Genomic DNA, 13,912 nt, shown 5'->3' with positions numbered 1-13,912 from the left:
GACTGCAGCATGCCAGACTTCCCTGTCCCTCACCATCTCCCAGAGTTTACCCAAGTTCATGACCATTGCATCAGTGATGCCATCCAATCATCTCATCCTCTTCTCTTTCTGCCTTCTATCTTTCCCATCATCAGAGTCTTTTCCAATGAGTCAGCTCATCACATGGCCAAAGTATTGGAGCTTCAGCGTCAATCTTTCCAAAGAGCATTTGGGGTTGATTATCTTTAAGATTGATTGGTTTCATCTCCTTGCTTTCCAAGGGACTCTCAAGAGTCTTCTCCAACATCACAGTTTGAAAGCATCAGTTCTTTGACACTCTGCCTTCTTTATCCTCCAGATCTTGCATCCCTGCATGACTACTAGAAAGACCACATAGCTTTGACTATACAGACCTTGGTCAGCAAAGTGATGTCTTTGCTTTTTAACACACTATCTAGGTTTGTCATAGCTTTCTTTCCCATGCATTCTTCTAATTGCCAGACTCTATGCCAGAGGTCACCAAAACTAGTTGCATACCAGAAGATTTATCAGGAAGCATCCCAAAATACAGCTTCCTGGGCACACTCCCATATAGTCTGAGGTCCAAGGGGAAACCTACTAGGCACTCTGGACATCAGGGAAACAAGTTCCACCTCCCTAGCTTCTGGGCAACTACCATTCAGTAATTTCTAGAGAAAAACAGTTACAACCTTGAACCCAACAGTTTTGTGCATTAATCTTGTGTAGACAATTAATGTATAAATTTAACGTTACAGTTTTTACATTATATAGGAAAAGGCCAACGTCTTTTGTTTTTCTATTTCCCAGAGTACTCAGCTCAGTTCTAAGTATGCAACTGTTATTCAATCAATATTTAATCAAATAATTCAACTTTTTGTATTATGTCCCTTTGGACTAATTCATCCATTAACGAATTGTCTACTGATTTTTATCTTTTTCACTTCGGTGCCAGTGTGGTGTCTGCTCCTAGTAGGTAATTAGTACGTTTTATTGAATGAATATTTACTAGTAAAAATTTATCTCAGGAGGAATGGAACAGCTCACACTGTACCCATCATCTTTAGAGATCACTCAAAGGGCCTCCGACATTTCCATTGGAGTTATAGACCTTTAATTTCAGGATTAATTTCCTGATCTGCCATTACACATGCTTTGTTGTTATATTGTCATTAATGTTATTAGCAATGTAAATAATACCTCCATTAGATCTTGATGGTCGGGCGGCCTCCGAGCAGGTGTGCCTGGGGCAGGGGAAGGGGGGTGCTTGCCTGTTTCTTCCACTGAGGTGTCCGCCCAGCGGGCAGCTCAGCTGGCCACGCCCACGACCTCAGTCTCCACACAAGGGCCTGTGAACTACAGTCAGCCTTTACGAGCAGGTGTGTGCACCTGGCGGGGCAGGTGAGCCCTGCCCGAGTCAGAAAGGCCTAATGGGCTATTCAAAAGCTACCCACCTGTCAACATACTTGGGAAGCTGGGCTCTGAGATTTAAAGGCGAAAAGCCCTGTGCTGTAGAGAAGCAGGCTGACAAAGCACAGACGCCCAGCAGGAGTCTCCTGGAAGACCTCCTGGAAGTCGCATCCAAGCATTGGAGGCTCAGCCACGGGAGCAATTGGGTTTGGGGGAGGGGAGTGGGCTGGGCAAGCCGGGACGCCAGCAGGATGGGCTCTGCCCTGCTTTTGCGGGGGCCCACATTCCCGTGCCTTGCTGCTGTTACTGCACTTTGCTGGTGCATTGTGCTTATCCGAATCCCTGAAAATAGGACTCACAGTCTTGAGTGGGGGAATTTCTGGATGTGGATCAAAGTTCTTCTGACCCTCCCTCCAGACCCAACCCGGGAGATAGGAGATCCATAAATCCCTTTGTACCTAGGACCAAAGGGATCTTTCCTGGAGTGTGTGCTGGGCTGTGGAGAGCACTTGGGCAACTCGGCCTGGGAGCTGCTCACTTCTTTTTGCTTCTGCTGGAAAACTGGAGGGTTTTCTTGCTGGTATTCATCCCACAGACACTGACTGTCCTGTGCCAGGCAATGTGCTAAATGAACACAGCTCAGATGCAGCCTCTGGGAAGTGAGCAGGTCAGAGAATGACAGGTCGAGATAGCCCTGAGCAGACCTGCTCCTCTTCCCCAGACATGCCCAAGGCTCTCTGTGCCCACATCCAGGGGGCCCTTACCAGGGGGTGGTTCAGACCTCTGAGTAGAAGAGAGAGAGAAAGTTTGGGCCATGTTCTTATTGTGTAGAGGAATTGAAGTTGCCTATGAACTATTTTTACAAAAGCTCTTTAAAACCATTCAGGGTTTCAGACAGCAAATGCAGAAAGGCCTCTCTGATAAGACAGGGTGGAACCAGTCCCTAAAATACACTCAACTGCTGACCCCACTTCTGAGGAGACGATTAGCTTGATAAGTGGCGCTGCACTGCTGGTAGCTGCCACGAGGCTGATGTGGAGGGCGACATGGGCCTGTGTGAGGGGCCGCAGAGCTCGGAGTGAGGGCCACCCGGTTCTCCAGGAGACACTCGAGGCCACATTCTGTGAGCTCAGAGATGCACTCCAGGACCAGTGACTGCCAGCTTGCTTATTCTCCACTCAGTGAGTCAAAATACCCCTCTCTGACTCACACTCCACCAGAGAGCTGCCCCAGAAAGGACAGCAGAAGGTGTGACTGAGCTGGCGAATTTTCTGTCAACGTCAGGAGACAGTCTCCCACCATTTTGAAGTAATAAACTTGGGTTGGTTGAATGAAGATGCTGGACTCTTCTCTTGGTGGTTGGGCTTATGTTCTGAAAAACACATTCACTAAAGCAGCCATCGTCCCAGAAAGGATTTTCTCTTTTATTATAAAGAAATGAAACACAGGAGGTCACAAAAGATGGACTGTGATTTGAGACCAGGAACCTGTGAACTCCAGATTGCTGTCTGGGTTTTTGCTTCCCTCTCCTCCCGGAAGGGTTCATCAGGCTCAAAGATTTGCTTCCGGAATGGATTTGCTGGGGGCAGACATCAGCAAGGACCTCATCAGAGAGGAGACAGATAAGAGTTACTGGAGGGCTCTCTCTCTCTTCCCCACGACCCATCCCACTTGAAAGGGTTGGGTTTTTTAAAAGCATCTGGCTCACCCTCATGGCAAATGATCCATTTCCTAGATACTCTTGCCTGGTAAATACTGTCCTTAAAAATAGCTATATATTTTCGTTGATCTTTAAGTAGCCTTTTCACCCCACACCCCCAGCTCCTACAGAATGATTGTGTGGCTGGGTCTGGAATGCAGAACAGTCCCCGGAGAGAAAGTCTGCACATGAATTCATAAGGGTGTCTGCTATCAGCTTATTTGGCAAGAGGAATCCGAGACATTTTAAATATGAACCGTCAGCACGGCCCGGCTGGCTCCGATGTCTTAGCACCATCAATAAACACCTCCACTGGTGAATGAGACACAAAATGTAGAAAATGGGCATAAACTGTCGGAACACGAGCCCCATGCACATTTCTTCAGGGAAGGGTACTTCACATACCTGGAGAATTCATATCTGGAGAATCTTTGCTGGTTCTGACTGATGTTTCTTTCAACAGCTCTCACACAATTAGCCCTTAACGGTCTAGTTCTAAACCCCTCCTCCCCCAGCTTATCTCCCAACAGAAAGTTCCACTCCTTCTATGTCAGTTGAGAAGAAAACATGCCCATGACTCCTCCTCACTTCCAGGTACCAAATCAAGCCTTCATACCACCACACAGTTCACTCGGCAAACTCTCTGCCTGGAGATCTCCTGCTCACCCCTCAATACCCCAGTCCCAGAGCACACACTTGATGCCGTGTTCCCTGTGTCACTCTCTCCTCAGTTTTCAGGGCACTTGGTGTGTGACTCGTTATGATAGAGCTTAGAGTGACGGCTGTGACCCTATACACATCAGTCCTGCCTCCAGGACAGGCCATGAGCTTCTGGGTATAAAGGGACCAGGCCTTACTCACCTTTGCATCCTCACAGCCAAGACCAGAGCCTGACACTCAGGATTCAGAAGCCCCATCATGAAAGCTTGCTTGATGCCTCCACCAATGCCCAGTCACTTGGCCCAGCTCTCTTTCCTCCACGCAGAGAGGCCGTGTGAAATGTGGAGTGAAAAAATGCTTTAAGATCAGACCCCCTGCATCTGAGCCCTGGCCCCTCTGGGACGTGGGCAAGTTACTTAGCCTGTTATTTGCCTGTTTTCTCCTCAAAACAACAAATAGCCATGCTTATTTCTCTCAGAGGACCATGCTGAGGAAAAACAAGGTAAAGTCTGTAAATCCAGCACCTGCTCACTGAAAGGAGTTCATGATACATTTCCTTGAGCTCAGCAGGAAGTGCTAAGACAAATGAAGCCCTCTAGAAAAAAGTGAATGACTTCCGTTCTGGTTCACACGCCAGCAACACAGCGGCCGGGCAGACAGCCTCTAACCCAAAGTGCACTCTGTCAAGAGCAAGGGACGGTGCAGGCTGCACTTGATCCATGTCCTCAGCTTCAGAGTCTCAGAACGACGCGTGCTTAGCAACAAAGCTGATTTTTATCTGAATGGTAAACCCACATGAATCCACTATTGCTGAGGCTGAGCCATCAGGTCCTTCGTTTCCTGTCATGCATTAATCTTTCAACCCAAGACCCACATAAAACAGAAGAGTGATGACCCAACAGTGTTAAGTCCCTAAGTACAAGTCAAACAGCTTGAGAGAAGTCTCAGCAGTCTCAGAAGTCTCACCCAGGTTTTACTAGACCTCAATAAACAAGGAGGTGGCAGCAGTGGGGCCCTGCTGACACCTTAGACAATCAAGCTCAGGGTCAAGGAGGGGAGTGGGAAGGGTGGTGGCTAAACCCACAGAGAGGAGGCAACATGGCGCTGGGGAAAGAGCCACTTTGTATCAGGTTTATGATTCCAAGGCTGGGAATCAGGAGACTAGGCTTGCATCTCAGATCCATCTTTAGCTTGCTTTCTGGGTCTGGTTAGGTCATGTCTCTCTGCTTCAGTATCTTCAATCATAAAATCAGAGAAATAGATCAGATGACCTGTAGGTTCTTTCCAGCTTTCATGCCCGAAGATCATCAACCTTAGAGACAGATCCACCCTCCCAACCCTGGCCTTTTTTCTGTTAGTTGTTCATCTGAGACATCTCTTAGCTCCCCTTCAGCAGCCTTTCATCAACACCATCACCTTTATTACTCCAGAGTATCTGGTCCCCTCTGACCACAAACCCTGGCCAGGGAAGAAGAAGATAAGCTTGGAGCCATGTTTTTACGAACACATCTACTACCCTTTGGTCAAACAACTGAACAGATGCCTTGGGGCATCAAGATCTCTTGTATCCCTAAAAGCCCTAATCACCTGACCTGACTTGCTCCACTGAGGATTAATCCCACTCATCTACTTTACCAACCTGTATGCCCTAGGTCCCAACATGCTTTTGAAAGTTTAGACATTTCTTCCAGGTTGCTTGGCTGGAGTCTAGAGCAACAACAGGCAGTTCTTATCTGCGCTCAGGCGTATCTCAGGGTGGGGCAGGGGAGAGGTGGCAACGCTTCAAGGTCCAGGAAAAAAAATGCCTACAGAAACAAGCAGAGGAGGTGGCAACCTGTAGGAGAAGTCGGTGCTGATCATGAGGACAAGCAGAGTGGCCACTGGGGACACAGGGGTCTAGAAGGCTCCTTTAAGATGCCACAACCCTCTGCGCCTCCCTCACTTCCTTAATAAGAAATCTGAGGGCAGGTGAAGTTCTGTGGCTGGCCCATGGCCACGTGGCTAAGCTGTGAACAACCAGCACCAGGTCGTGGGTCTCTGGGCCTCAGCCCGCTCTTTTTTTCCACTCGGCTCTGTTGACCTCGAGATCTAATTAGGTTGCTCTAATGAGGCCAGCTGGATCCTCTGTAGATGCCAAGAAACATGACCCAAGTGTCACTCAGAGAAAGAGCAGGCCCAGCAGATATTTTGATAACTGTCCCCTACCCCCATCCCATGCGTTCCTTCTCAACTCTGACATGGGCTGCTGTTCTTTCTCCAGCCCTCACCAGAAAATTCTGGGGAGTCCAGAGGGAGAGTGAGAAAGGAGAGGTGGGCCTAAATAGCTAAGATAACCCACAGAGATCTCTCTCTTTCCATCTACGGGAGGTTGATGGGGAAGAAGGGCAGGAGGAAATCAAATTAAACCACTGGAAGTATGACCTGATTAGGCCAAGAGTAATCCCCATCAGCAATTAGATGGGTCCTCTGAGGGTTGATGATGACAAACAATAGGATCTGCCTCTGGTGGTCAGATCAGTGCTGGTCAGATCATCTCAGCATCAGGAGGAGGAAGCTCTGAGTGAAAGACTCAAGGAATTAATTATTCAGTGTGTGTGACCCAGTTCCTGGAGGTGAGGCTGGGTGAGAAGAGAACTCACTGGTTTCTTATCATGGTAAGAAACTCAAATACTTCACAGGGTAGTGTTTCCTTTGCTGCCAAAGAGGATCCATTTAGGGTTAAGAGTGACCTACCCCCTAAAAAAGGAAATAACCAAAGTTCACTCATTCAACAAATATTTATTGAGTTCCTCTTATGTCCTTGGTCCTTCAGAAATTTGCATATGGTTGAAGCTTAGTAGAGTAGAAAGATGAGAGAATTTATAAATAGGAGGCCTGGGCTATGGCCCAGTTCAGCCCATAGGCAGCTACATTAATGCAGGGCACGTCATAGCTTGTGTAAGTCAAATTCCTCATCTGCAAAATGGGAGTAAATCCACCTGCCTTTTTATAAAGATGAAATGGTCCTGATGAAATGGAGTATAATGTAAACCTAGAGTGTAAACAATAATGATGTAACACTGCTCCCTTTCCCTGTGGAAGTTTATAACCTAGTCATGTTTTGGAAAATAACCCAAGGTACCTATTTGGCAAACACCATATTCTCTGTAATTTGGGCAAAGTGTATGTTTCAACCTGCCAGTGGAGATGGAGCCTGCAGTCAGTCCCAGGCTCCCAGCCTGCATGCCCAGGAAGCTGCAAGAAGGGGCAGGGTTAAACTGGAAAGGGCAGGACCTACCTGGCCCTGTATCATGCCTGAACCAAATGAATGTTTCCAGGAGAGCCCTAAAACTGAGATGGGGGTGAAGACCAACTGGAAGTCTGGTCAGTCAGAAACAAACCAAAAATTCATTTGAGCACAGTAGGTGTAAGCCAGCCAGAAATTCACACGCTTCCCTCCCCATATACATCTCAGACAATGATGGAATTCTCTTTCCACTGTTCGTTTGACCCTCCTCTGCGGGCCCCCTCTACATTTTGTGTTTCTCCAGGAAACAGGAGGGATTCTCAAGTCACAGCAGGCTAGCTAATCAGGCCCTCTCTGCCCAGACACTAAAAACCAGAACAACTTAAAGCAGCTTTCCCCTTGGTCCCCTCCTCACGCTGCTGCTTAGGATGTCAACGTGGACGCCCCTACAATAACCCTAACCCTAACCTAACCACCCCCTCCACTCCCTTGGGTCCTCAGTGCCCACTAGGCCATGCCTGCCAGCTGCCCTTCCACAAGGGCCTCCACCCTGATCCAGTCTCACCCGCCCCCCACCCTCTCTCTCCACCGGGTCCTTCAGTCCCCTGTCTCTGCCCCTGGACTCACAACCCCATTGAAGCTCCTGGAGGCAGGGCCAGTTTTACTCATGTCTACCTTCCCTCTAACTCTGGGTATTCTGTAAGTTCCTTACCCTCCTGTAAATACCGATTGATGGTCCCCAAACATTCTCCGATGGCTATACACAAAGGGAGGCAGAGGAGGAGGGAGGGAGCGTGGAGAGAAAGCCAGACTGGAAATCTAGCGCCTGCCTCCCAATTCTCCACTGGACAGCAGTTGGTTATGTAATCTTGAGAAAATATCCTCAGACCAGGCCTCAGTTTTCCTATCAGGTAATGAGGGGTTTGCTCTAAATAACCTCTTGGGTTCTCTCTAATTATAAATTTTGCTTGCAAAAACCAAACTAACCCGGTTCACAGGAGGTGTGGGTCCTGGACCTTAACAGCCTACATTCTGATGGCTCAGTCCTCAATCTCCATGTCTGTAAAATAAACCCCTCCCAAGATACAAGCCACCCCGCCCCCCGCCCCCGAAACAGAAGATAGGGCTTCATGAGCCATCAAGCCCTGAAGAAATCTCAGGGCCTGAGCTTGAGTCAACAGTATCACCCCCTTGCCCAGCTGCTGCCCAGCTCAGATGGGAATGTTGGAGGACAGGTCCTTGCTGTCAAGGCTCCTACAGCTGATAGGGAAGATGGACAGGTGGATAAAACTCAACTCAGCCGGTGACATACCTGAGGTCTGAACAAAGGACTGCAAGAGTGGAAAGGAGGAGGAGGCCCCAACTTTGCTGGGGAGAGTGAGGGATGCTTCTCAGAGGGAAGGTGTGTCCCAGATGTGAAGATCTATTCCAGGAATGGTGGGACAGGAGCCAGGGCAGAGAGGAGAGGCAGAAAATGAGTCTGGAAAGTGACCAGAGGTGGCCTCGAAGGCCATTGAGAGAGAGATGGGCAGACACATCCGCGAAGAAGGTCACAGGTAGCCTTGAAGAGGACAGAGCAGGGGGACAGAGAGCAGAGCCAGGAAAATAGTGTGGAGGCTCTTACACAGTTCATGACGGTAACGACACCAAACAAGTCATTACTGATGTTCACCTACAGCGAGCCTTCTGGACACTAAGCCTCCATGCACCTGCGGAATCTACAGAAAGTTGTGAATAGGTTTGTTCTCCTTAGACTGGAACCCAAGCAGAGGAAGATGCTGTGATCACATTTCCAACTCTTGGACAAATGGTCTACCCTGCTCTGAAGTCACTCCCTGCAGAAGCTACCTGGCCAGATTCTTTTCTTGGCACAGACCTGGCCCAGCAGGAGGTGGAAACAGCATCAGAGCTGGGAGTGGAGTCAGGATGGTGGGCTGCTGCTATCACATAGGGAAAGAGGGACAGATTCCATCCACCCGAAGTTCACTGAGTCACACAGGTTTTTCATGTCCCCAAACATAACTCAGTCTCAATACCTGCCACCATCCCTTCTCTAACAGTGAGAGGGCTGCGCAGCCTTGGACGTGGTAGGCAAAGACAGGCCTTATTTGTCTCTTCAGAGGAGGTCACATTCACTGGGGCTTGAAAGTAGAGTGCAAGCATCCAAAGCCAGACGGCCAAGAGCGACTCAATGGCAGAAAAGGACCAACCACTGTGACTTACTCGATTCTTAGGCATCATGATGACTGAAGTCAGCTCCTCCCAGGATGAGCCATGCACAGGTTGCCATCTTCCTTTAAAAACAAAGTGCAACAATTAATGTCAAGTAGATCATCTTACATTACAGCTTCCAATCTTCTTCCTACCAAAAGGTCCTATGTGCTGTATATTTTGCCCTGTAGTAACACTTTACCCAAGAGTTGGGGCAGAGAATGTCCCAAATGGACAGAGAATGTCTCTTTGCACTCTAAGGTTTTCATGTGAAGAAAGGAATCATGTCACTTTTGTTATTATCTTTTGTCTGTTACTTTCTGGGCATGCTAAAGCTTATCACACCTCTACACAAAGGCTTGCAGAGAAAATAAGATGGATCTGGAAAAGTATGCCTTTTTTTTTTCTTTTAAATTTTGGCTGGGCTGGTCGTTGGTTGCAGTGCACAGGCTCTCTAGCTGTGGCACTTGGGCTTAGTTACCCCACAGCACATAGGATCTTAGCTCTTCGACTAGGAATCAAATCCACATCTCCTGCATTGGAAGGCAGATTCTTAACCACTGGACCACCAGGAAACTCCCAAGAATGCTTTATTAGTTGCTTCAGTAGAAATAGAAAATGCCAGAATTTCTAAGATTAAGATATGAAGAAAGTAATCGAAGTGGTGTAAAACTTGGTAACAAGTCAACAATGTAAAATTTGCCGTATTTCCCAAGGTAGAAGGGTCCAAAATGCTGAATAAACTAGGAAGTCATAAAAGTGGACCACCTGATCATGGCTGAGTTTCCTAAACACTATGATTTTGACTTCTAAGTGATTTGGTCACCTCCCCTTTCTTCTGCAGAAAATGCTTCTACACCTGTTTGGAAAATGAAGCCTAGAGTTACAAAAATTCTAAAGATTTACAATTCCAAGTTTCTAAGAGGTCACCTCAAAAGGACAAAAATTAAGAAGTTGCAATCATCCTTGTCTTCATCTGCATTATCAAGCCACACCTCTCCAGCCCTGGCAGCTGACAAACAGGCTGGCCTGCCTTGGCCACATTCTATTAGCCTGAGCTACAGGCTCTCTGCTGCCGCCTCTAGCCAGAAGTCAGGGGCAGGCCTCCACTCCTCCATTCCCCTGCAGTTTCTGGGTACAGGGGGTGGAGGAGCAGGACACCCTGGTGCAGAATTCCACCATTCTCAAAGTCAGGTTTGAGAACCAGGGAACTCCCCTGATTCCAGGAATGGAAGCCCCTCCCCTCTGGGATGTTGCTGAGACCAACAGTAGGAGGTTTTACTTGGACTGTCTACATGGTTGAATGGAGCCAGGCATTTTGGGACCAGTCCACAAGGGCTAACCACCAGTCAGGCCTGGGCACACGGGCCTGTGCACACGCGTTGATCCAGTCACTCCAAGGGCCACCTCGTATCTTCCATATGACCAACAGTCAAACACACCTCAAGCTCCCTTTAGCACCACTAAATCAGAAGGACATTTCTTCCCCTTGAGGAGTCTCAGTTTTCTCATCGGCAAAAGGAAGAACTTGACGTAATTGGTAATTTCCTCATCAAGGATCCCTTATAACTGCCCTCATCCAGAGGAGGCCCTGATTGTTAGAGAGACCTACAAAACTAGCTGGTTGTTAAGAGGAGGCAAAGGGATTAACCTACAGGAAGGCATTACAACAGGTGGTTAGCATGTGCTATTTCAGATAATCCTCCCAGCAACCCAGTGAGGCAGGTAATACAGACACATCACAGACGGCAGAACTGAGGGATGGCCCAGTCTTAATCCACACCGACCATGGCAGCTTGGGACTCACGGTGGAGCTGGCTGGAGTCCAGGCCCACACTTGCTCACTGACACGTTTCCCTTTGTCATCAATCAGAGTGAGGAAACAATCTCTGCTCTCATATTTGCCATCATGCCAATCCCAAACAAAGAAGTATGAAGTCTCCAGGCCCCTGCGGGGGCCTGACTTAGGTGGTACAGGAAAGGTTTCCGGCGAGCTTGAGTAGCCTCATGGATCCCGAAAGATGTGAGAGGAACTCGGGGGATCTTCCTACTTCCACAGAGTCAGAGTCTCACTGAGGAACCTCAAGAACTTGGAACAGGGCCTGGCACCCCCTAGGCAATCCATGAGTATTTGCTGAATGGAGGAATGAAGACATCCAGAGCTTAGGTGCACTGAGGGCTTGTTCACGAACGCTTCGGTGTGAGTTAGTGTGAGACACACCAAAATCAGCTCAGAACCACAAAGCCAGCCCCTCCACAGTGTGTGCCAAGCAGAGGTCTCCACACCCCAACCTCTGGCGACAAAGGACGAAGGCCCAGATGCTGAATCAGAACTGCTCTTCACCCCAAGTACCAGGGGAGCACCTGACAGAGCAAGAAGAATATCTGAATACAAAGGCTACCCAGCAAAGTGGGCACAAGCTCAGACTCTGGAATCAGGTAAACCTGAATTCCTATCCTGGCTCTGTCACTTTAGTCAGGTGGCCCCAGGCGAGTCACATAATCTCTGTGAGCTTGTTTCTTATCTGAAAGTAGGGATAAAGTTAGCACCTACTCAACAAGGCTGTTCAGAAGATGAAATGAGATAATGCCATAAAGGACACAGTCTGGCGTTTAGTGCAAAGTTTGCAACAGAACAACAAAAATAAATGATTGGAGATGGCATCTGTATCTTGTATTGTCTGCATCAGAGGTGGCAGTTAGGAGCACCTCTGGAGTTCTCTGCTTGGGTTTAATCCAGGTTCCCCTACTAGCTAGCTATGTGAATTTAGCAAATTGCTTTAACTCTCTGTGCCTCAGCTTCCTGGTGTATAAAATAGGGTTGATTGTAAAGATTAAATGAGTTCTATACTAAAGAGCTTAGAATAACTTTTGTTTCAAAGTAAGCACTCAATAAAAGTTCATCTTATACTTAATTATTAATATTTCTAGCATCCTTCTTACTTTGTTCCAATAATAGATTCCACCCCATCCCTCACTCAACAGCCTAAAAGAAAGGTGTGGGACTCAGGATAGGTTCATCAGACTATCTTTCGTTCTTGGCCACATTCTTAGGTATAAAGTGTGTGCAGGCACTCCAAACTGGGTCAATCCAATCTAAAAAGTCCTGGGGATAGCCTGATCCTCTTGGATCTCATGCAGGGCTGTGTGGAGTCAGCTGGGAGCTGCCTGCTGACACAAACTAAGTAGGGGATGCTGGTCCAGGGATGCTGGACATCACCTGTTCTCTTTCTGGGGTTGGATTCTGCAGTGCCTCCTTTGAGTTTCTGTACCTCTGCTAGAACCTTCGAGCATATTCCATTTTGCTTAAGCTCATTCAAGTTGGGTTGCTATCACTTGAAACCCAAAGAATCCCCACTAACAGCAGCAGTCAACAATTGGCTGCTTTATCATCACTAAATCCCACCCACACTCTGAGACTGAAGCAGCCAAGAAAAAGCAAGCATGGGCAGCAAGGCATCTCTACAAACTGAAGTGACAGGAGCTGCCCACAGCCCTTGGACCCACGCCCTTCCTGGGAGAGGAAGAGGCTGGAGCCAAAAAGAGGAATAGCCCGGCCCTGCGGCCCCGGGCTGGGAACCCAGCCTCAGATGTGGGTCCCACTTGCCGTGAGCAATAGGGAAAGGGAAGAAGAGAAGGAAGGAGACAGCTTATTTCCACTGGCTTCACAGTGATACAGGAAAACATCCGGGCAGCTACTTGAAACAATCCCTTTAGAGGACAAGTGAGGGAAGAAAAATTAGCTCATCTGAGCCCTTAAATGACTTTTGCTGGTATGATTGCATCTAACCTCACATGGCCCTAGGAGCTGGACGCTCATCCAATCCATGCCAGGTGAGGAAACTGAGGCTCAGAGAGATCAGTAACTAACTGGCTGAGGTCACACTGCTAGCGCCCGCTGCGTGGGGTACCCGTCATGCTGCCTCCTCAGCACTCTCTGATCCCTGAGCCTGAGGCCTCCTCTTCCTCCAGGCTCATCAGCTGCCACTCACACCTGTGCTTAGACCCAGCCAAGGGAGACGGGATGTGCTGCAGCACCCCCATCTACAACTAGCCTCTACCCCACCCAGAGACAGACCCCCAGGCACTGACAGGACAGGCAGCAAATTGGCTGTTTCCTCCTCTGAGCATCAGTTACTTCAGTCTCCAAGAGCTCCAGTGTGATGGTAACAAGACGGAATGTATCCATGGGCTTTAAACAGGATGTGCCTGTCAGAATCCCATGGAGTGTTCTGTTTTATTTTTTCCGGGGTAGGGGTGATTTTTCTGTCACTCTTCTCAAGAGATTCTGACTCCACAGGTACAGCTACAGTGCCTGAGACACAGCATGGGCTGAACAACGTCATCTTTAATTTGTCTCACGTTCTTGCCACCTCCTGGGCCAGCACCCAAAGGGAGTCTATCCCTATACCCCCAGGCCTCCTAACAGCACCCTCTTAATTCCCTCCAGGGAAAGAAGCTCCACCTCCACATGTGTTTTAAAGAGTTTTAGAGAAACCAACGGAGAAGGCAATGGCACCCCACTCCAGTACTCTTGCCTGGAGAATCCCAGGGATGGGGGAGCCTGGTGGGCTGACATCTATGGGGTCGCAGAGTCGGACACGACTAAAGTGGCTTAGCAGCAGCAGCAGCAGCGAAACCAAAGCAAAAACCAAACCCCGGCCTGGTAGCAAAAACAAAGAATCAAAACACACAGGTCACCTCCTTCA

The 13,912-nt window shown here is 48.4% G+C and overlaps 1 protein-coding gene across 3 annotated transcripts in view; it reads right to left on the bottom strand.

Moving 5' to 3' along the window:
- MICAL2 (microtubule associated monooxygenase, calponin and LIM domain containing 2) overlaps nt 1–13,912 on the bottom strand; it is a 229,848-nt gene that overhangs the window by 192,661 nt on the left and 23,275 nt on the right. For all 3 annotated transcript variants that reach the window (XM_070473390.1, XM_070473388.1, XM_070473389.1), the window contains exon 2: nt 9,216–9,286. The gene's annotated coding sequence lies outside the window, so the exon portion shown is untranslated. The remainder of the gene's footprint in view (nt 1–9,215; nt 9,287–13,912) is intronic.

This window comes from Odocoileus virginianus, chromosome 10 (assembly GCF_023699985.2).
Source record: "Odocoileus virginianus isolate 20LAN1187 ecotype Illinois chromosome 10, Ovbor_1.2, whole genome shotgun sequence".
Taxonomy (NCBI): domain Eukaryota; kingdom Metazoa; phylum Chordata; class Mammalia; order Artiodactyla; family Cervidae; genus Odocoileus; species Odocoileus virginianus.
This window is presented reverse-complemented; position numbering and strand designations above follow the sequence as displayed.